This window comes from Armigeres subalbatus, chromosome 1 (genome assembly GCF_024139115.2).
Source record: "Armigeres subalbatus isolate Guangzhou_Male chromosome 1, GZ_Asu_2, whole genome shotgun sequence".
NCBI classification, from domain to species: Eukaryota; Metazoa; Arthropoda; class Insecta; order Diptera; family Culicidae; genus Armigeres; species Armigeres subalbatus.
In genome coordinates this window covers 62,365,097-62,388,692 of record NC_085139.1, presented here as the reverse complement: position 1 = coordinate 62,388,692, position 23,596 = coordinate 62,365,097, and the positions used below count along the sequence as shown (strand labels likewise).

At 38.6% G+C, this 23,596-nt stretch overlaps 2 long non-coding RNA genes across 2 annotated transcripts; one reads left to right on the top strand and one right to left on the bottom strand.

The window, feature by feature from the left end:
* The first annotated feature begins 1,064 nt into the window (after window positions 1-1,064).
* LOC134205862 (uncharacterized) lies at window positions 1,065-3,037 on the top strand. The gene is made up of 3 exons (XR_009978223.1): window positions 1,065-1,372; window positions 2,097-2,204; window positions 2,270-3,037. It is a non-coding gene; the product is annotated as an uncharacterized LOC134205862 (long non-coding RNA).
* Window positions 3,038-6,413: 3,376 nt separating this feature from the next.
* LOC134205822 (uncharacterized) lies at window positions 6,414-6,821 on the bottom strand. Its single transcript, XR_009978209.1, has 3 exons — window positions 6,702-6,821; window positions 6,494-6,640; window positions 6,414-6,438 (listed from the first exon to the last, which is right to left on the bottom strand). It is a non-coding gene; the product is annotated as an uncharacterized LOC134205822 (long non-coding RNA).
* Between the last annotated feature and the right edge of the window lie 16,775 nt (window positions 6,822-23,596).

The window sequence follows — 23,596 nt, the reverse complement described above, 5'->3', positions numbered from 1 at the left end:
TAAAAGATTAGTTGATCGCAAGAAAAGTAGCTTGCATTTCAATGAATAGCAACCAAGTTCTAGTATGAATGTAAATAAATTCCATATTTTGTATTTGAACATTGCAGGTCTCTCTACAAACTACGTTGCATTACGTCAACTTGTAGAAGATAAACGTCCATTTTTAGTCTTTTTATCTGAAACGCATATCGTTGACAGTGATTCTTTCGAACAGTACAGTATCCCGGGTTACAGTGTAGCTGCTTGTTTAGCACATTCAAGACACACTGGCGGTGTTGCTATTTATGTCAAAGAATCGGTTCAATTCAAGCTTCAATTGAACGAAGTTTGTGATGGTAACTGGTTCTTAGGCATTACAGTTGAACGTGGCATGAAGATGGGTAACTATGGAGTTTTATATCACTCTCCCAGTTCAAATGACCAGCGATTTGTTGAAATTTTGGAGAACTGGTTGGAGATGTTCATAGATCCTAGTAAATTAAATATACTCGCTGGCGATTTTAATATCAATTGGTGTGACATCCATAATTCGAATCATTTGAAACGGTTAGCAGACTTTTGATTTGAAACAAAAGGTCTTCGATTACACACGTATTTCTCAGCACAGTAGAACTTTAATTGATCATGTATATTCTAATTTCGATTCCGTTAGTACGGTAACGATTTGTGATTTGAAAATAACCGATCATGAAACTCTAGTAATTAACGTAGATGATAATAGTGATAATAATAGTGATCTTATCAAATTAAAGTGCTGGAGAAAATATTCAAAACAAGCTATCTCGGGTCTTGTCGCAAGAAACGTGGATTTTCAATCAAACGTCAGTTCGTTAGATCAAAAATCAGCTGTTCTTACTGACGTTTTGAAAACCTGTACCAATAATCTAATAGAACATAAATATGTATCTCTGAAAAACTCGAGCAGCTGGTACAATCTGGATCTTTTACGATTCAAACGTAAAAGCACAGATAACAGACGTTTATGCAGGAACAAATTTTATTTGAAAACGTGTGTAAATTTTCAAAATAAAATACGTTGAAAGTCAATGACTCACTACCGCCATCTACTCAACTTATTGCGTCAATAAATCTGACATCAGAGACGATCGAAATGTGCGCATGTCGATCTGTCAACAAGTGGTAAAAACATTACAACGTTCCGAATTTAATGGTCTCTTTCGTCATAATATTTATAAGTATAACACCGTATACCAAGGCCGTATTTGTAGGGAAATCGCGAAATTAAAAAAGGTGAAAAAGGGGTGGACCAGCAGCATCGATTTCGAAATGTGAAAAAAAAAGTATGATAAAACGGTAGATGAGTCATATGGAGAGAAATCAATCACAGTAGCTGTTGGTTTTTATTCACTTGGTAAATAACGGTATACCGTGGGGCATCGAAATCCGTACACTTAAGCACCTTCGTATATGAAAAAGTCATTAGAAAATAGGAATCGAATGTAAATAAAACGTTTGTCATTGACACAGGTGCATGAAGGCTTTTACTTTTGAAGTGTTTCACATTTACTCATTAAAAACTACGAAAAACATGATAAAATAATGAATTAAATCAAACTACTCCTGACTCGAAATCCGTCCACCGTGGACGGATTTCGAATCAAAGGATCAAAATCCGTACAGCTATTTCTTAACTAAATATTTAAATTGAAACAACCTGATTGACTAAACTACCACTGTAAATAGTTCGATACGCACCTTGAGAAGCGATCCCTTCGATTTGTATTCCGCTTATCTTGTATAATGATTTGCAATTAGCAATTAAAACACAGTTACTTTTGGTGCAATTTTGCTGTACCCGAAAACAAGATGGCGGCACAAACTCCGCGTTTGGTGGGTAGAGATTTGTTTTTGATTTTTGTGGTTTTAATTTCAAAGCCTTCTTTCCAATTCTATGTCCTAAAAGCTTACTGTCAAGTATCTGAACAGAATAAGATTAATTATTCCTACATTAATTACCTTTAACCTCTCTTAATTTATTGATATCTCATGAGGTGGACGGATTTCGGTGCTGTACGGATTTCGGTCCCGCACGGTATTTGTAGTCGAAACTGTACTAATCTATAAACTTTTCACAGCTTTCTCGAGATACAGATAGATATATCTAGGCACAGCATAACAATCCTTGCTTCCTGGGGTTCACTGTGGAATAATAAAGTGTCACAAAACAATGGAACATCTGCAATGTAAGTACATAATTGACAATTATCAAAATCAATAAGTTTTTCATACCATTATTCCATTACAACAGGAAACATCAGTTGCCACTCTACATCATGTTGTGCTACAGTATCCAGATAACGGTCAATATTGCTAAAGGCTACAAGAATTTTTCTGGAGAAGGATTGAAATGAAAATTGGAGCTGCTGTTGAAAAAAAAAGGGCTGTTGGAGAAAAATCTAGTGAATGCTTAAAAGATCTTGCCAGACCACCTGAGTCAAATTCTGGAGCAGGACTGGTGAGAAATGAAAATTTGAGTAAGGATCATCAAACAGACGGTACGGCCGTTTCGAGGATTTACTACACGCTCGGCAAAGGAAATGTACTGAATAATGCGGCTTTGCATATCTGGGGGTTACATTGAAGGCAAGCTGTATCAAGAGAAGATGGAAACTACGCTGGCGCAAGAAGAAAGCAGTCGAGAAGAAGTTGTAGAGAATAGTTGACAATTTTTGTATATTCATCTGGTTTTGAAGAATCTTTAGAACGTAGACAATCGAAATGTGGATGATCTGAAACCAATATCGGAAAAGCTAGAAATTACGCACACAGTAGAGTTTATTATTTAATCATAAAATGGATAAAATTCATAAAAGTTGAAGTGATATTGTTGAAAATTCGAGTATATAATTTTAAAACTGCAGTACATAAATTCGCACAAACCCTTTTTATTTTTAGTAAACGTAAAAACACATTGAAAACAAATAAAGAATGATAGCTATAATAGTAAGTTAAACGCCAAGTGTATCCAAAATGTGTTTGTGGTCCTGATTCGCTTTACTGTTTATCCTCATGTAGATTCAGGTAGACTCATACGGATGGCTTTGCGGTTGCGTTTAGTACGACGCTTATTGTTCTCAGCGATCTTATTTTTGAACCGAAGATCTCTTAAAAATCCTTGAATTAACGTGTTAAAAATGTAATCCATCAATTTCGAAAAACAGTTTTTGCAAATGGATCGTCCAAAGCGCTCATAGGTGATATATTGCTTCATTCGTAGTTTAACATCTCTTCGATTCTCGAACAAAAATTTGTTAAACTTTCGATTAAATACGGCAAAAGCTACCATTCCAATATCGTACAGTGTACTGTTAGGGAAATGAATGGTACGAGAGGATATCTGGGCTTTCAACACACAAAATGAATAGTCCTCGTTTTGTAAACATTCGCTATTCTGCTCGACCTTCAATTGTGAACGGCATTTTGCATGGGGAAGCTTACGGATTGCTGCTCCAAGGATATACACTAGTGCATTTAAATCTTTGGTGTGGAATTCGAACGGGGTATCAACATCAAGTGACTCATGCTCAAATGAATGCTTCTTAATATCTCTGATAGAAGCGTCTTCAAGGTCATCCTCATTCAGAAGAAATGGAACTTTATCCTCCTGACAGTTCATCCCTTCGTTAAACACATCGTTGGATTTGTTGGAAGCCGACAGCATGGCGTATTTGAAGGCACTGCTGAACTGAAACACATTGGGAGCGTCATTAAATCCGCATCGACGACGAATTTCGGAAAAAAAGTTTTCCAGGCAATCCTGACATAATACGTTAGTGCACAAATATGTGCAGCGGTATTTCATTCTCAACAAATTCCATATCCACATCAAAGCAGTAATATTTCCTTTGAACCCTTTCAGATACACCGGGTGCCTCTGAGCAACTGTTAGTTTCTTGGACTGTTTTTTTGCCTAGAATAAACAAAAATATTCGACATTAGGGAAAAATATGTATATATACAAATCATAGGTTTTGTAAAACAAAATTATTGGCGGAATTCACAAAAGAATAAAAACATTGCACAATAGATACACCATTAAACAAAATAGGGATCACAAAGGGAAAGATCAAGTAAACGTACTTGATTTGACGTATAGTACATCGTCTTGAGAATTTGTAGCGTCTCTTCTAAGAATTTCAGATGAATTGATTGCTCCGTAATGGGAGATCTGTATGGCTGAAATAGAGAAAATATTGATACAATAACGTTGATAGAATGTGTACACAGTAAAATATCAATTTACCTTGCCAATCGAATTCGCATAACGTTCCTTAGAGTTGAATGTGTCAAATAACTTGTCATGAAGAGCGACGAACGATGATGTTTGCAGTGTTTCAATTGGAAGCGCTCCTGATTTCACATAATGCTGAATGGCAATTGCAACAGACTCACTCAAAGTTCTTGTTGCCATAGATACATTCATTTTCGTAAAAGGGGGAAGATGAATAGATTTATAATGAAGTTTAGGAACTAAACGCAACGATGATGACATGTCTGTCTCGAAAAGAAGCTTAATGTGATTGAAAGATGCGATGTCATCCTTAACCACGGCATTGTATTTGTAGAGAGCGTTTCGTGCATTTTTTAGCAGGTGAGGCGTATCGAACATCACGGCAATATCTTCGCCATCGACCTGGATTATTGGGTGTTCTGCAGTTGCGCCGGCTTCTCGAATCATTTTTTGGTTTGTTGTACTTTGGTCCATCACAAGCGTTAATGGGACGAGTCCAGCATCCCGTATAGCTTGAACACTTTTCGTAACCAGTTTCATTTGGATTTTACTGCCAAGGCTGTTGTGGGCCAAAAGATAACCAATAGGCTGGAAAAAATATGAACACATATAAATAGTAACAGAAATATCCAATAAAAATTGGTTTATTCACACATTAAAAGCTAGAATTAAAATTTAAAAGTATTGTTCACGAGAATGGAAAGGACTATTTTTTGAATTTCAAATGTAACTAAATCAGGTCAAAATCATCCAAATTAATCCACGTTAGAATCCTTCTCTATTGCGTTATGTAACTCGTAAACGCGCGTAAAAAATACAATACCTGTTTGAATCGGCGATACACTCCAGACACCATAACGACAACAGCTTCACTTGCCAGCTTCATAGGGTCATTCTTCTCTATCTTTCGTGCATCGCCGTGATCTAAAAATCCATAGAAAGTGTCGGATTTGGCGCAGTATGTCAACTCGGATTTTATTGACATTCCATCTAGACATATCATCACCAATTTATCCCTGTCGGTTCGCAAATATTTAACTTTTTTTTTAATTCGGTTGATGATGACTCTGTTCAATCCAGGTTGCAGTCGAATGCTCTTGTTATAGTTGTACACGGTACTTTTATGGGGCAGCGCTAAGTGCTTCGAATTTCGAATGTACCGGTAAGTACGGGGGCCACTTAAATAAACTCCTGCAGCGAACTTCATCGTCTGTGGATGGTAACGACGAGCCTTTGGCCGACGGTACAAATTCACTAACGAGTCTTTTATAATGGGGTTTGCTTCGACCTGCTCACCAAGCTTTTCTTTCGCAGATTTCTGTCGTTTCAAAGTTTTTACTTCTTGCCTCAGCTTTGCAACGATGCATTTACTCCGCTTAGCAGCTGCCAAACGCCGATCACTCGTTTGCTGGGAGACAAAAAGTTGGCGACGAACGGACTGAAGTTGTACCTTGAGATTGCGGTTGAATTCCCTTTCAACTTTTATAAACTCTCGTAATCCAGTTTCGTTTTGCACAAAGCTTATTGCCTTTTCTTCTTCAGTCTGATTAGGAAGGGTATGATCAATGTGGTCGGAGAAATTGCTGGTTTGATTATCTGGATTGCTATCAGGAGTGCCCAACGCGGAAGGAAGCATCACCAGGTACTCTGTGTTATCAACACTGGTTAGCTCATCGTCGTGCCTGATGGGCTCTTGCCGTCGTCTGGAGAAATTGACCGTAAGGAATTTTTCTTCGTTCAACTGCACATTTTCGTTCTCATGTGCCTGACAATAATTATCGGTAGGGTACAAATCAGCAAGTTCTTCTTCAGCGTAATTGGAAACCGCAGTATGGCAACTTTGGGAGGAAAACACTTCCAGCAGTTGTTCCTTACCCTGCTCCTGATGGCAATTTCTCGGAGAGCATATATCGACAAACTGGTCCTGGACATTATCGGCTGTCTCTCTACGGCAACTATGGTAAGAAAGCACTTCCAGTAGCTGTTCTTCATTCTGCTCGTCGCCGTTGCCGCCAATTTCTTGACGATTCCGGCTGTTGTTGTTTGTACGCCACGAAACAAAATCCGAATCACCTTCTAAAAACTCAATACTTGAAGACTGAGGAACTTCGGAACTGTTTATTGCTTCGTTTTTTTCTTGAACTGGAAATCCACAGCAGTAATACGGAACAGCATCAGTCACCAATCTAAATTTATTTCATGTTAGATTTGACATTTTCTTTACTCGAACAGTTTACTTACCCTTTATTTTTTCTGGTTGCATCCTTAAAAGAAGTTGAGGGGAAATGGTCAGAACAGACTATTTTCTTCCGAAACGCCTGTACTCCGCCCGTTTTATACATCTGTTTTGCTTCCGGTGAGTTACATGCCATCACCCACAAGGAACATCTAAGAGTGCAAAACATCGTCCTCAGTTTTTGATGCACGAATCATGGTCGTTAATACTTACAATGCATCGTTTTTAGGGAAGCTAAAATACGATTTGCTATCGCATCCCTGGTGGTTTCCACACGTGTAGAATTCGCACTTCCTTCCCATTTCAGAGGAATAACTTACAATTCAATTGACCGACAAAAACAACTTGATCGCTCGTTTCGAAAGTCAAACAAAAACAAAGCATTATTTTGACAGTAACATTTGAGTCGTGTGCAGCGATCGATGCGCCATCTACAAACGATTGCCAATCATGTTTCAAATGCTTGCCTCATTTGAAATGACGGTTATTTTGTTTACACACATATCGTAAGGGAGCTTCAACGTCTGTTATCTGTGGTAAAAGGGACAAATTGTACAGAAAATTTTGTAGAAGTAATAATGCTATTCATTGGAAAAGGTATCAGGTCGCGCGTAATAAATATTCGCATATGTTGAAAAAAACGAGATGCGAATATATTCAGAGGAAAATTGATCAGCATCAAAACAACAGCAAAGAGTTATGGAAAATTTTGAAATCCTTGTTAAAACCTAATAGTAGCAAACCGCGATCCATAACCTTCGATGGCACATTAGAACAGTCAGAACAAGTTATTGCAGATAAATTCAATCAATATTTCGTCAACAGTGTCTCACTGATTAACCAGTCAATTGAGTTAGTTGATGAGACTGACGAAATAAAACAGCCGATTAATTCTAATTGTAGATTTGATGGATTTCACCCAATAACATTAGAAGAACTTGAAAATATTTGTTTTTCAATTGGAAAAACGGCTGGAGTCGATAATGTTAATGCCAAGGTAATACAAGACTGTTTTGATGTCATCGGACACAACTTGCTGGACCTTATAAATGAATCTTTACGAACTGGGCACGTGCCACAAGTTTGGAAGGAATCTCTAGTGATTCCGATTCAAAAAGTTGCTGGGACGATTAAAGCCGAAGAGTTTCGTCCTATCAATATGTTGCACACATTAGAGAAAATTTTGGAACTTGTAGTAAAAGGCCAGCTGCTTGAGTATTTGAATAGAAATAACTTACTGATACCGGAACAATCGGGATATCGAGAAGGTCATTCTTGTGAAACCGCATTGAACTTGGTATTAGCTAAATGGAAGGAAAATGTAAAGCGTAAAGATACGATTGTTGCTGTGTTCTTGGATCTAAAACGCGCTTTTGAGACAATTTCTCGGCCCTTATTGTTGAGCACAATCAAGCGCTTTGGAATTTCGGGATCTGCATACAATTGGTTTGAAAGCTATTTGTCTGACAGATCTCAAAGGACTGCTTTTAATGATTCTGTTTCTAGTCCCGTGGAGAACACGCTAGAAGTGCCACAGGGAAGTGTATTAGGGCCTATTTTATTCATTATGTATATAAATGACATGCGACGAGTCTTACGATTTTGTGATATAAATCTTTTTGCTGATGACACCGTGATATTCATTGTAGCTAAAAATTTAGCAGATGCCGTTTCACGCTTGAACGAGGATTTACACTCTCTAAGTAGATGGTTGAAATACAAGCAATTGAAATTGAATATTAATAAAACAAAATACATGGTAATTTCGCGAACCCGAGTAAATGAGGATGTCTCTGTTAAAATTGATGATGAGACAATTGATCGCGTCCGCGATATTAAATATCTTGGCGTGATTATTGATGACAAGCTAAAATTTGACATACATATTGACAATGTTATCAAGAAAATAGCCAAGAAGTATGGAATGCTCTGTCGATTAAAACACGATTTGACTATTGGTAGCAAAATACTCTTGTATAAATCAATCATCTCTCCTCATCTGGATTTTTGCCCTTCCATCCTTTTCTTGGCTAACGAAACACAAATATCGAGATTGCAGCGCTTACAAAATAAAATAATGCGTTTGATTTTAAAATGTGATAGATTCACTTCCTCAACTTTCCTGTTGGACGCCTTACAATGGCTGTCAGTGAAGCAAAGAATAGTGTACTTGACTATGGTGTTCATTTTTAAAGTAATAAACGGTTTACTGCCTCGATATTTGTGTGATCGAATTGAAAGAGGAAGTGATATTCATAGTTATAATACTAGACACGCGGATAATGTGAGAACACCCCCTTTTTTCTGTATGGCGCTTCACAAAACTCTTTGTTTTTTAAAGGTATAAATGTTTTCAATTCGATGCCTTCACACATCAAACGTGCAGTCACGCTAACACAGTTTAAGAGACAATGTATTTCACACGTCAAAGCTGCCTTTTGAACAGCTACCCGGCAATTTTTTACCCGTTAACACATGTATCTTGACGAAGTTTTTAACAACGGATGATTTTTATGGACCATTTTTTATTTTTATTATTTATTGAGGCATTAATAAGCTATAACGTTCGCCTCGATGATGATGATGGATTTTAATTTTCTGACGTAGTTTATTTTTGAACCTTTCTTTGTGTAGTCTACAAAAGTTTGAGCATCGCGCGCGGATTACAGATATGAATGATTTTAAATTTATTTAAAAACTTGCATATTTTGAACTGTTGAATCATGCTCTTGAATTAGTAGTAAGCCTTCTGGTAGATTATTTTGTACTCGCGGTTGTTCCGAAACTTTTGTTATCGACGGAGCGGTAACACAAGTTTTGATGTTTGGTTGTCGAACCTAATGATCCATGTTCAGATACATGTGAGTTTTAGATTGCGATATTGGGTTGTGAAAAGAACGCGATGTTTGGCGGAGCTTTTGAAATCTGTGCGAGAGGTTTCACAAGTTTAGCTTTTGATGAGCTCCATGTATCACTACTGTTGATTACAAAAATTCTAGGTGTAGTTCTTTAGTTCATTTTACCAATTTATTTTTGCTGTACAGTATGGAATTGTATTTTGGATTTTATATCTTCTTCTTCTTCTTCTATATATATAAAAACCAATCTATGTATGTATGTTCGCTAACTACTTCTGAACCACTTGGCCGATTTCAACCAAATTTGGTACAGACATTCTCTATCCTCAGAGGAAGTTAACAAAGGGGTGGGATGGTCATGTAGAAAAGGGGAGGGGTGGTGGGAGGGTTTTGTTCAGAAAACGAACAATTCTGTGTAACTTTCAACTCCCAGGACCGATTTCAACCAAATTTGGTACAGACATTCTCTATCCTCAGAGGAAGTTAACAAAGGGGGGGGATGGTCATGTAGAAAAGAGGGAGGGGTGGTGGGAGGGGTTTTGTTCAGAAAACGAACAATTCTGTGTAACTTTCAACTCCCAGGACCGATTTCAACCAAATTTTGTACACATATTCACTACGAGGAGGTAATCATATGGGAGGGATTTGGGAAAGGGGAGGGGTCTGGAGGAGGGGTTTTGTTTAGAAAACGGGCAATTCAAAGTAAATCATGAACCCCTGTACCGATTTCAACCAAATTTGGTACACACATTCTACATCATAAGGAAAAAGATAACAAAGGGGATGGGATGGTCATTGGAAAAAAGGGAGGGTATAGGGGAGGTGTTGTCTTTGGAAAACGAGCAACTCAGTGTAACTCCCAACCCCCAGGACCGATTTCAATCAAATTTTGTACACATATTCACTATGAGGAGCCGATCGTACGGGAGGGAAATTTGGATAAGGGGTAGGGGTCTGAAGGAGGGGTATTGTTCAGAAAACGGGCAATTTAGTGTAACTTCTGAACCCCTGTACCGATTTCAACCAAATTTGGTACACACATTTTCTATCCCTAGGAGAAGATAACAAAGGGGTGAAATGGCCGTTGAGAAAAGAGGAAGGGTAAAGGGAAAGCGGTTGTCTTTAGAAAACGGGCAATTCAGTGTAACTCCTGACCCCAGGACCAATTCTAAGCAGATTAAATGATTAAATCATTCAACTCTATGATTAAAGATTATGATTAATGAATTATAATTTTTGAAAATGATGACTGATAATGATTAATGATTAAATTCATTTTTGACAATAATTAACGATTATGAATAATAGATGAAAAACCGTTGGATTATGATTAACGATTACCGATCGTGATTAAATGTTGACACACTATGTGTATGGTTAATGATTAACGATCGATATGATTAATGATTGATGATTATGAATGATCAAATTGCATAGTGATCCATAATCGAGTAACCTTTATTCCAAATTTTAAAAGGTATGATAATTATATGATAATGATTCAAGATTAATAAATAAAAGCAAGGTATGCAATGATCCAATGTTCCAGCATAACTTCTGTACCCTTGCCCGATTTCAACCAAATTTGGAACAAACATTCTTTTTCTTAAGAAGGCGAAGATGACAGGGATCGATCAACTCAACACTTCATCGAAATCATGGTTTGCCCAGAGAAAAGCAATGATGAAAGTGTTTCCTTCTGGACGGTAAATGTGATCATTTCTTTAAAAATAGACGTTTTTCCGGAATAAGGCATCGGTGTATGTTTTTCCTTCTTTAGAAATAGACGTTTGCCCGGAATAAAGCGATTTTGGGTTTGATCCCATTTTCAAAATCAGTCAATGTTTTCAAACGTAATCTACCTTCTTTTAATCAAATGATGAAATATCAATAAGAAAACACAATTATCCTTTTGACCTATTCCAATTCCGATGGTGAAAAAAACTGCGAATTAAACTGGCAACTCCGAGCAAGGCCGGGTACATAAAGCTAGTCTGTATATACAATCGGATCGTTTGTTTGCAAAACCGATTACATTGATCTTATTTAATTATCTTAAAGATAACTCGTCCAGCTCAAACCTTTGTAGGGGTATGTGGCGGGACCATCATCATCATCATCATCATCAACCAAACCATTATATATATTATTTGCATATCTGTCATCAATGCGCTTCAAAAGTGGATTGCCCAATTCCTAATATATCTCACTCTCAAAGACACTAAACCATGTAAACTAGCAACCCTATAACCAGAGACCGGCGGAGTGAAAAACTGTCGAAATGGCAACGTATGAAAATGCATGAAATCGTGAAAATGATACTGGCAGCACTTGAACTTTTTGCTTGCTTCTTATGGGTGCAAAAAGTAAACAAGTCGAAATGGAACCGCTTTTGACGGTTCGATTGGAAACAAAATGGCGTCTAAGACATCGGCGAAGACTTCTAGTATTCTAGTATTTCTAATGTAAACGTGTTGGTAATAGTGCTGTCCAATGAGCAGCTCGAAGTAGCTCGAAGTGGTTCCCGTCCTGCTCGTTCTTTTTTGTCAACAAATGGGCATGAGCAGGACAGGAAGAAACTTCGAGCTACTTCAAGCTCTCATTGGACAGCACTAATGTGTCTAGAGAACTAAGAATAAGAAGGATACTTTTTGTGACATTGTTAATCGAAGCACATGTCTTTTATTTCTTTGGCGCCCGATATTACAGAATCCACCGCTCAAAAATAACGTTCTCCAGCTTAGGGCTAGCGTAATTCCTTGATTGCTGCAACACGCTCACGAGTCAGAAGCCCAACACGTGCGGGTTCAATTAAATTTCTCATGTTGATCGATCCTACTTACGCCTATGATTGTTCCCTTATTCCTGTTTGTACTATTATCGGTTAATACTCAAATTAAATTGCCCGCACAGTACTCTGTACATCAGTACAACCGTTGTTAACTGATGTGCTCAAGCGACAATGTCAGTTCAGTGACATCAAGACTGGCATCATCTTTATTGGTTTGTGGTTCGATGATTACGGCATTAGAGCGTCGTAAAAGCGAACCAAAAGGCAAATATTTTACCCCATCAAACTTTATTAACTTCCGTCCTAACCGAGCGGTGCTGGTGCATGGCGATTGCAAGCTTCGTTTCTGTGTGCAAAAGGAAGAAATTAGAAGCGAGGAAAGAAATGAAGCACCATTATCTTCGGATTTTCCATCACACATGTGCTCATTTTCCCGCCCTTGTCCCGTCTTGCAACGATGCCTTCGCACAAGCCGGAAATGCAACGCTTCAATAAAATACAGGCAGAGGAAAAATTAAGCTTCAGACGAGTCTTCGGGGAGTTTGGAAGAGCAATGCGCTCGATACGGGAGGCCCCCATCCACGTATTGAATCGGAAAGAAAACCAAACATTTTATCATGATCCATAAAGCTAACTAGTTCCTCAAACAAGCAGAAACGGTGGGGGAGAATGGTCTAAAGTATGAGTTGGTCAAGGTTGGTTGGTTCAATCAAACACCTTTTTGAGTGGCATGTGCGTGCTGGAAATTCATTCAGATCTTTTATGCCTCTGTTCAGCAACATTGATGGATTTAGTTTTGGTGCTACAGCCTACTTGAAGAATGAATCGCTGTCTCCAAGATCGTTATAAAACCATAATTGTAACCTGGGACGAGATCCCTCAGAATTGATAATCGATATTGGTATTGCGAAAGACCTCAAAAGATCAACTTCGTGGGGTGCATATTGTACCGGTCTTTTGTTAAACAAGGGAAAGAAAAAAAGCAGCTCATCGCCCGTCGTTCTCGTTTTAGGTTATGCCAGAAGAGTGGAAGAACTCATGTGCCAGTGTGTAATAATAATATTAACTTTATATCACCATTGGTGTGTTATCGTTGGGTGTTGACAGTTGAGGTGGCATCAATTGTAATTTTAGTGAGTGCTAAATGGTAAGTTCTTGTGTTTTGTTTGCCTTGTGATCTATACATTTGTTTAAATAAATGGGCTAAGGTGTTAATTAGTCATGTTTTTGCTACGTATGGGTTTATATCCTTTCTCGATAGACAAGCGCTGCTTATTTCAAGTTATTGAGTCTAAAGAACAGCCCATTTCTTGCTACGTCTGTGTGATCAGCATCTCTCTCCCATACTTTCGCTGTCACAGATTCCAAAAGCCGGAAGTTACAATGTATTGCTTGTACCCTACTAACCTAAGCTTCTTTCCCCGACCGGACCAAGCTTACTATCGCGCGATACGTTCCACGGCGGTTCCCTAAGAGGAAATCAGATAAAAAGAATGCGCTTTTCCACTACCTATATCGGTAAGCTGATGGGGTGGCGTGTATCGGTTCGAGTTCGACAACGGCAACGACGATGCGATGGGACGACAACGGTGGTGTCGATTGCGTCCGAGGAGGTAATGCGAAAAGGAAACCCGAGTAGCACAGTCCGGAAAATGAAAACGGGCACATGGAGGACGATAAGGCGCAATTGCGACTATGGGACCAAAGCGAAGGACATTAGTCTCTTCACGGAACGAAATATGAGATGAAATTGGCCATGCAACGGAACTATGCTGTTACTTTGTGTGTGTATCTATCCGTACTTGGAGCTGGCACACGAGTGGTCAGGCAAAAGTTGTCGCCAGAGGGGCTGAGCGAAGGGAATCATGATCATAATCCATTAGTTATTGGAAAAGTTGAACTCCAATGTGTTTTCATGATTGCAGTTAGTGATTTTTTACTTTTTGCTTTGTGGAGTAGGTCACACGCAGAGTTTGCACATGTTCGGAGTGATATTTGCTCTACAGATTTTTATGAAAAAGCTGTAATGGGATTTTTTTACACAGCACACCGACAAAATAATCAGACCACCAAGCAACAAAAAAAAATCAAATGAGCACCTAACCCGTCAGTCCGATATTTATGTAGGTACCTATTCAACTGCAACTGTGCTATCTTGACAAATGATTGTCCTATTAAATATCATCAAAGCAATCATACATTCCGGACAGTATGCATAAGAAGCTGTGAGTGTGTTCAAAATCATGCGACAATGACCGCCCGATGATGTCTTCTTATCACCAATTCTGTCTCATTAAGGACATAGTTGGAAGAGTACCACGATGGCAGTCAATATGGCACCAGACCTTCTACGGGTCAACCCCACACCTCCCGCACTCCTCTCCCATCAACATTCGAAAGCATCGAACTGCATCGAACAAAAGTATATTATTCAAATTACTAACCTGTGCATAGCATATTTCGGCACCAACATTTCAAAAGGGCGAAACTGCTTTTGTAAACAAGAGCTTCTCGCGTCTCTTGTGGGCTTATTTGTGCTCAACCACGCAATCTAGCACCAATAAGGTTCTATAAACCGTAATCAATCCGATGATGACGATGATTTTATTCGAATCCGCACTAATACTAATAAAGTTTTGAACTAAATTCATTATTTTGGGGCTATTTGCCGACTTACCTCAATCATTGCATATTCGTTACATTTTCATATTAATTTTTCACTTTTCCAAACTAACAATTACTGAGGAATTCCTGGAAAAACGCTGAAAACTGCTTTTTTCCTAGACCGACATTCGCATTTTTATCGAACGCATACTAACTCCGAACGTTCGGAGCAAACACATACACACGCACTTGATTTTTCACTTGATCTTTTCCCACTGTTTCTTTGATTTAATCACTCCTAAAACATATTCACTAACTGAATTTCACCTTTTTATTCAAACTTGACTACCGATTAATTCACTTCACGTCCTAAAACTGTCGAAAACTGCTTTCTAAAAATCGAAGTGAGAGACAAATTTGACGACCGTATTGTAAATGCAATAAAATGCGGAAGACTCAAATTTACTAGCGCAATAAGTGAAATGGTGAGAACAAAATCTATGCGATGCAACTTCATTCAATCCGAACAATACAACGTATACGCCAGCCAAGTCCACGCCAACACGCAAACAAAGGTGTGCATACACAAGAAAATAATCATCTCTTCACCGTTGCCAGATTTATTTATTGGAAAAAAATCATTGCTGTTCGTCGGATTGAACAAATAAACCAAAAATAAATATTTAAACATGTTATGTAAGCTTCTGTTACATTCCAAGTGGTGTATACAAAAAAATTAACCGATAATAACCCATATATTTGATACACCGTGAACATGTGTTATGATATAAAATAAACATTTCGTCAAGTCTGGCAACATTATGCATCAGCTGGCATATTTTTAACACCCCATTTCCACCCACCCCAGTTGTAAACAAAATTTATTTATCGCTGCTGCACTTTTCCGTACCAATTGCCATACTATTACAAACAAGCGATACAGTCATTAATTTTCAAATTATTGTGATGTCTTGAGTCTTGAGCCTTAAATGAAAGAAGAGGATTCGATGCTTCCATCATTGATATTGGATTGCGTGGGTGGGCTCGAATTAACCCACCAGCGACGAGAGAAGCTTTTGTTTACAAAAGCAGTTACGCCCTTTTGAAATGTTGGTGCCGATTTATACACTTCCCGTGATAATGAACATATTTCTCCAAAGAGTCCTATCTATTTGGGCTCGAATTATATCATAAATCAGCAGTTTCTTGCCAATTTAATTGCCGTTCGCGATTTGGTGGGGTTATCACTGCACTTCACTTCTTCTTGAAGGGCATAGAAAAATCAAGTTTTTACTCACTTCTCCGCACATGAGCAGCCCAAAATGTTGATAGAATGCAAATTAAACATCACTTTTTGAAATCAGTCACTCGTTTGAACCGAAAACTTAATATAAACTGCTATTTTTGCTCGAAAAACAAACAGTGGATAATGTCTGTGACATAACCGCTAAGTGGACGTATGACTTGACTTGACCATGCCTTTAAGATACATAATATGCCCAAAATTTCTCACATCAATTATTTTGGATATATAATCGGCGTTGCATACCATTCCTTGGCAAATTCTTCTCATCAAACCGATACAGAAATCAAATCTACCTCGAACAAGAATCATCAAAAACAATTCAGGAAGCATCTGTCCGGTCACGGGATACTAGCCTCGACAGTGGCAACCTTCCCACTGAAAGACTGCCTGAAATAAGCCACAAGTTGGCCCAGCAGGGGATAGGGCCTCCTAATCCGTGCGATAGCGACTGAAGGAGAATATTATTTTTAACTCTAAGAGCCTTGAAAAAGGCTGTTTGCTTCGGCTAAGTGCAAAAAGTAAGAAAACGATCTATTCAAATAACCGCGAATTACTTGTAATGATATAAAAAAGACTGAATGCTCTGCGAGCGAATGCACTTTTCTTTTATACCTTATTTTGAATCTTCTCTGCTTCCCAATTGGTGGGCCAATCAGCTAGTGTCTTGTATCCCGCTTCTTTGTCAGCCAAAGCGTCATCATCATCAACGCGTTCGAGAAGGGCTTCTTCTTTTTTACGCTTGTTTCTCGCTGCTGGCGTCTATTTCCTAACGGGACTTTTCGTTTGATACAGGCCAATGAGCCGGGCAAGCGAGCTTAGAATTTTAGTTCAGGTGGGAAGTACGTGTTCTTTTCTGAGACAACAATGGAACGATCATTCAGTCACGTTCGCTTTGTGTGCGGTCAGTATCAAACAATGTTTTTTACATATTTTTTTATCAATGCAAAAAATCCAACATTTGATGAAAAATCGATTGATAGTTTATTAATGTTTGAGCTGTTATCGGTGGTTTTTTTTTATCCAAATAAGATTATGTGAGAGATTTGGACATCTTATGAATCTTTAAAGGCATGGTCAAGCGAAGTCCTTCGTCCACCGCGCGGTTAAATCAGAAAAATTATACACTGTTAGTTTTGACGCTATTTATGAAAATCACGCATAAAATTTTATCTCTAGAATATTGGATTTGGCACCCATGTACAATTTCTATCCCGAAGGGTATTGAAAGCATTGATATTGATCTCTATTATTGGCTCTCTGAAGAACCGTTTGTTTTTTGGACATACATGCTGCATCATGTGGCTTTTCTTCAGCCTGTCTCGGCTCAGCACCGATGCCGGCCGGTCTCGGCTCGACTCTGCTGCTGCTGTCGGTATCTGCTCAGCATTGCTGCTTTGTCGGGTCTGTAGGGTGGACTGCTGATGTACTGGCTAGATTTCGGCTGATGATGGTCACTTCGATGGTGTCGAGCCGAAAAAGCGGTCGGTGCAGACTTCATTCCCTGCTAAAAGGTATGAGTGCTGTTCAATCGATGATGCGGTTGCTTCGCTTGCCCCGGTCAGAATGAAAGGAAAAAATCGCGTTGCGCTATTTTATGGCTTCTCGGCAGACTCAGTGGCTGCTCATTCGCTGGTTCTGCACCAATCAGAACGTGGTAATGGAATGATGCAAGAATTATGCGATACCCATATTTATAGGTTCCCTTGATCTCAATGTTTTTCATTAAAAACAGTTTCATGCCTATTGAAACAAGTTTTTCGGGTCTTATCAAGCATGGACATGGAAGGCATACTTGAAATCTGTCGATTGAGGGGCTTACCGCAGAAATTCGTCCACTGAGACGAACGCTATTAACGTTTAAAATCTTTCAACACAGCGTAACGCGGTCGATTTGAATATTTTGAAATGACACCCGGTATAGTAAAGAGAGACGTAAGTCCTACGTCAAAAAACGGTATAGGACTAATATGTGAGTGGGGCAGAATAGATGTTGGTCACATGAACTGGAGCGACATTAGCAGTTTTATACTTTTTCATCATCTGTATTTCCGAACGAATTTCTAAATGAATTCCTTAAAACATTTCCGAGGAATCTAATATGAGCCAGCCGTGGGCTAGAAATATCATTAATAGACATTGAAATTTCCGAGGAATGTGCTAAAGGAACTCTTAAAAGAATTTACAAAGAAATCGTCAAATGATTTTCTGAAGGAATTTACGTACGAAGTTTTGAAGGAATTCCCGAAGAAAGTCCCAAACAACGTCTGGAACAATTCTTGAAGAAGTTTACTAAACTTCCTCTAAGGAAATTACTAATAACAATCGATCGAGTTTTCGAAGAAATTTTAAAAGAATATCTGCAAAAATCTCTAAAGTATTTTACGAAGAGTGCGAGATTTCTCTTGTTTCGGACAGCAGAACGATGGCGCGATCGGACGAAATATTGTGTTCTGCTTTGCGCGGCCGGTAATAAAAATCAGTTCAGTGCGAGATTTCTCTTGTTTCGGATAGCAGAACGATGGCGCGATCGGACGAAGACGAAATATTGTGTTCTGCATTGCGCGGCCGGTAATAAAAATCAGTTCAGTGCGAGATTTCTCTTGTTTCGGACAGCAGAACGATGGCACGATCGGACGAAGACGAAATATTGTGTTCTGCTTTGCGCGGCCGGTAATGAAAATCAGTTCAGTGCGAGATTTCTCTTGTTTCGGACAGCAGAACGATGGCGCGATCGGCCGAAATATTGTGTTCTGCTTTGCGCGGCCGGTAATAAAAATCAGTTCAGTGCGAGATTTCTCTTGTTTCGGACAGCAGAACGATGGCGCGATCGGACGAAATATTGTGTTCTGCATTGCGCGCCCGGTAGGCCGGTAGTTAGTTTATAACCGTTTCAAAAGGACCTCTTCGAATTTTTTAAGAAACACAGCGGCTTATGCGCCACCCCCAACGATTGAGGGACCACTGGTCGTGTGATGTTACGTTGCCCGACTAAGCTAATTTAGCATGAGTTTAATTCTCGGGGAGTTCTGAACGGTTGGAGAGTAATTGTAACGATGGCTATGATTTTGAATGAAATCCAACTGAAGCGGACGAAAACGAAAGAGTGAATCAATTCGCACGTGCTCGGAAAAACGAAGTGGAACGGAAAGAAAACGTAACCCGGGCGAACTAATATACCACAGGGCTCAGGTAGCATAAATGAATGTAGAAAGGTAAGTTTAGCTTAAATTCATTTTAATTATATTATGTTCTTTTTTCGTTAAACATAGTTGTGTGTCAGTGTGTGTGTTGTGTGTTGTGTGTTCATGGCCATGAGTGACATACCTGCGCAGGGTTTTAGCAAACGACGACTGCTGGTTCACCGGAGGTTCGCAGATTCATGCGATGATCTGCCGTCGCAGAGGCGGGACTAGGCCTATCTCCGGGGGGCACCAAGATGTTGGGCACCAGCGTCTTTAGGGCGTGCTCGAAAAAAAAACCAACGGCCGATCTATAGTTGCGGGGGAGGACGTCGGCAACTCCAGTACGCTGCCCGATCGTACGTAAACCGCACGCAGGTAGGCCGGAGGATGTCTTCTCTACCCCGTTTGTCTGCCAGAAACTGGCGGGCCGGAACGAGCTGTCGCCACAGAAAACGCGCCACGCGGGCGGGAGCCGAATCAAGATGGCGGATGTCTAGATCCACGGATTCTAGGTCCAAACAAAAAAACGCCTGTTGGACGCTATTGTCCAACGTTAAAAGAATTAAATAATATACTCAAATGAATTTTAAAAGCATTATTACCTTTTATAAAGAAGGAAAACTCACAAGAGCAGAGTTTTCGCCACTTGTGGTATATATATATAAACCGGAACTAAATAAATATGAAAAGCAAAAAAAAAATAGTTTTAAATCACTTCACTTCGCTGGTTATATTAATTAGGAATTATTTTAGGCACTTTTAATTTTAATTTACTAGTATTACTTTAAATTTAATCACCTTGAATAAAAAAACGAAAAGGCTAGGAACCACGGTGACTAACTTCTGTACTCTAGCCGACGGATTTTGGAAATGAGCGAGAAGAATGGACATTGCAGTAAATGTCCAACAAAAATCAAAAAAATGTCAGTATTAATACTAACACACTTAAATTTATACGAGTCCACAGTTTATTATTTTCAAATTCATATGCCATCTTTACATAATCCGAGAACTTATAAAAATGTTATTTAAGCTTAATTGGGAATGGTTCATGAAATAATATTTTATTGTGCTACAACTTAGTTATTTATTTTAGAGTTTTAAGTTTATTTGTGTTAATCAAAGAATATTACCTACAGACCCTAACAATATACAGACAACGTTACATCACAGCACGCTCTTTTATGAAAATTTGATCAATTTGAGATTGATCAAATTTTCATAACCCTATATTTAATAATTTCATGGAATATTGTCTAACCCAACATATAAATGCAATACCAATTGCTCCAATTTTTTTTTGACACCAATACTGTAACATATAAATTTATAGTGAAGCGCAGCTGTCGGTAAATGACCGTACGATAAACAACATCTACTCTATTGGATAATAATCCAACGAAGTTGTAGATAGAAAAGACTTTAATAACACTGAAATGTAACGTAAACAAAGCCTGGTGTATATTACTCAACATCGATGTGTCTCGACCAATAGTACCTAAAACACCAGCTTCAAAATCAGCATTCAATCAACCTTATCAACATATGTGCCATTGACCAACTTGTTGACTTTCCGCTCTTTAACGTAAACAAACTTTAAATCATAACATTCTACCACATCAACATTGTGTTGACTAATACTATAAAATGTTACATACATATTGAATATATTGCGAAATATTTCAAAAACATCGCATGCCTACCGACAGCCATGCGTTCAGCCCTGCTGATGAAGTTGACAAATCAATGAACATATGTTCATTATTATGACAGAAGTAAAGTGAATTCAACATGGAAATGGACGAAGCGTGCTTTTCAACGGAGCTGTAGATTTCTTCGAAAAACTGTGGATTAACATGTCAAAACCCGGGGAGTATACGATTAACTTGTTTGTTTTTATTCTACTAAATAATTTATTTTCTTTTTCAGATGGATAACCACCGAAAACAGACGAAAAACCTGCTTAACTTTGCTGTCATTATGCTCGAGCTTGCGCTGAAAGATGGCAGTTTATGCAATGCTTACACCTTACGCACACCTACATCTACTAGTGAACACGTTATATTGAATTGTTTTCCTGTTTACCTACGCGCATCATACCTATGAATCAACGGAGTAATTACCTGAGTGGAGTTCATTCCGACCATTGAAATGATTATTTACACCTGATGTGATTATGTGAATTATGCTGTACTATTATGAATGAAAGTGAATTGTTTACTAATATAAGGTCTAAGAGTGAATTTATACAAGAGAAGATTATTTACAAATACATGTAAACTAACATTTTAGTTTATATTCTGCCGTTTTGATTTCGTACGTGTTTTTATAGGTGTTTTTTTTCCTTTAGTAATTTTCATAGAGATAAATTCATAGCTTTTTCGCGTGTTTTATTTACATTTTTTTGAGAAAGGTTGCGTGATAGATGCCTAATCGTTTCCCTGAGCTATCTATCAATTCATAGCTATCTCCCAGTACTTTTGCAACTTCTGCTTCTGTGTATCTAGGAGCCAACTTGGCACAGAAATTCTTGCCTTTATCTGACAAGAACATGGTCTTTTTGAGAACTTTTTCCCCAACCTGATACCTCGGTGCGTTTGAATTGGATCTCAGGTTGTAATATTTTGCTTGTTTCATATACGCATCTTGTAAGTTTTTACGCACCTGTTCGTATAGACGGTTTCTATCCTCATCTGATAGTGTGTGAGATTGATTAGATTGGTTTAATGTTTCGTATTCTCGGCCATCAGAAATAATGTTCCGACCGAACGTGAGAAAATACGGAGTATGTTTTGTGGAATCATGGCTCGCATTTCTGATAGCATTGGCAATGCTATGAATGTTATCTGCCCAGGTCTTGTGATTTTCTTTAATTGTGGCTCGTATTGCCGCTGTTATCACCCGATTAACCCTTTCTGAGTTGTTGACCTGGGGGTGATATGCAGGCGTTAGCCAATGAGTTATCCCATAATGCGCCAACAAGTCTTTGAATAATTTTGAAGTGAATTGGCTGCCATTGTCCGTTAGCACTACTTGAGGTGTCCTGAACAGTAGGAAAATAGACTGTTCCAAAAATTTTACCAAAGACGAAGCTGTTGCTTGTGTGAATGGCTGTATTAAAACAAACTTTGTGAACACGTCTGTAACAACTAGAAGGCATGTGTTCCGCGCCTTACCAGACGGTGGGAATGGTCCTAAGTAGTCTAGTGTCAAGAATTGGAACGGGTGACTACAGTGCTGTTTTTGGGAACCCATAGGCGGCACATTATTGATATTGGTACTTTTAGAAGTTTTGCAAGGCATACATGTTTTACAAAACTTTTTAGTATCGAGAGACATTCCTGGCCAATAAAAGCGTTCTTTTAATTTAATTATAGTTTTTTCATAGCCCAGATGAGCTGGTTCGTGAGCTGCTTGGATAATGCCAATCCGGTTGTGTTTGGGCGGATAGTGCTTCCAAATGAATCGTTTATCTTCAATTTTCGAAGTGTTTTGAACTAATTTGTAGATATTATTTCCTACTATTTTGAAATCAGTGAAATTTCCTGGATTCTTTGTAATTTTATCGTGTAATATTGCATAATCGTCAACAATCTGAACAACTTCGATCCTCGAAAGACAATCAGCAAGGACGTTTTCCTTGCCCTTCCTATACACAATAGTGAAATCATATGATTGAAGTTTTAGAGACCAGCGCAGGAGCCTAGAGTTTCCATTCGCAGCCGTGATTGTGAACAACCAGGTAATACTTTTTGCGTCGGTAACTACTTTGAAAGTTGTACCTTCTATGTAGTGTCGAAAGTTTTCGATAGCTAATAACACTGCCAAGCATTCTTTTTCTGTCGCAGCATACTTGCGTTGCGTGCTTGACAACTTTTTGCTAAAATAAGCAATAATTCGTTTACCTTCAGGGTGGTCTTGCAGCAATGCCGCCCCTGACTGCAAGCTGGGATGCATCAGTCTCAATGACGAAAGGCAGATCGTATCGCGGGTTAGCGAGCACTGGCGAGGAAGTCAATACTGATTTCAGCTGTTCTAGTGCCTGGTCTGCTTCCTCTGTCCATTTAAATCTCTTTGATTTTTAAGAAGGTCTGTTATTGGGGTTGTCAGATGACTGTAATTGTTAATAAACTTTTGATAAAAGCCCATTAGGCCCATGAGTCTACGAACATCTCTGATTGATTTGGGACGAGGATAGTTGAGGATTGGCTCTAATTTTGAACTATCGATGGCCAATCCGTTTTCAGTTAATAGGTATCCTAAATATTTTACTTGTCGTCTACAAAAACGACTTTTTTCAACGGATATTGTTAAGCCTGCTTTAGCTAATCGCTTGGCCACCTCTTTTAACAGACGGAAGTGGTCAT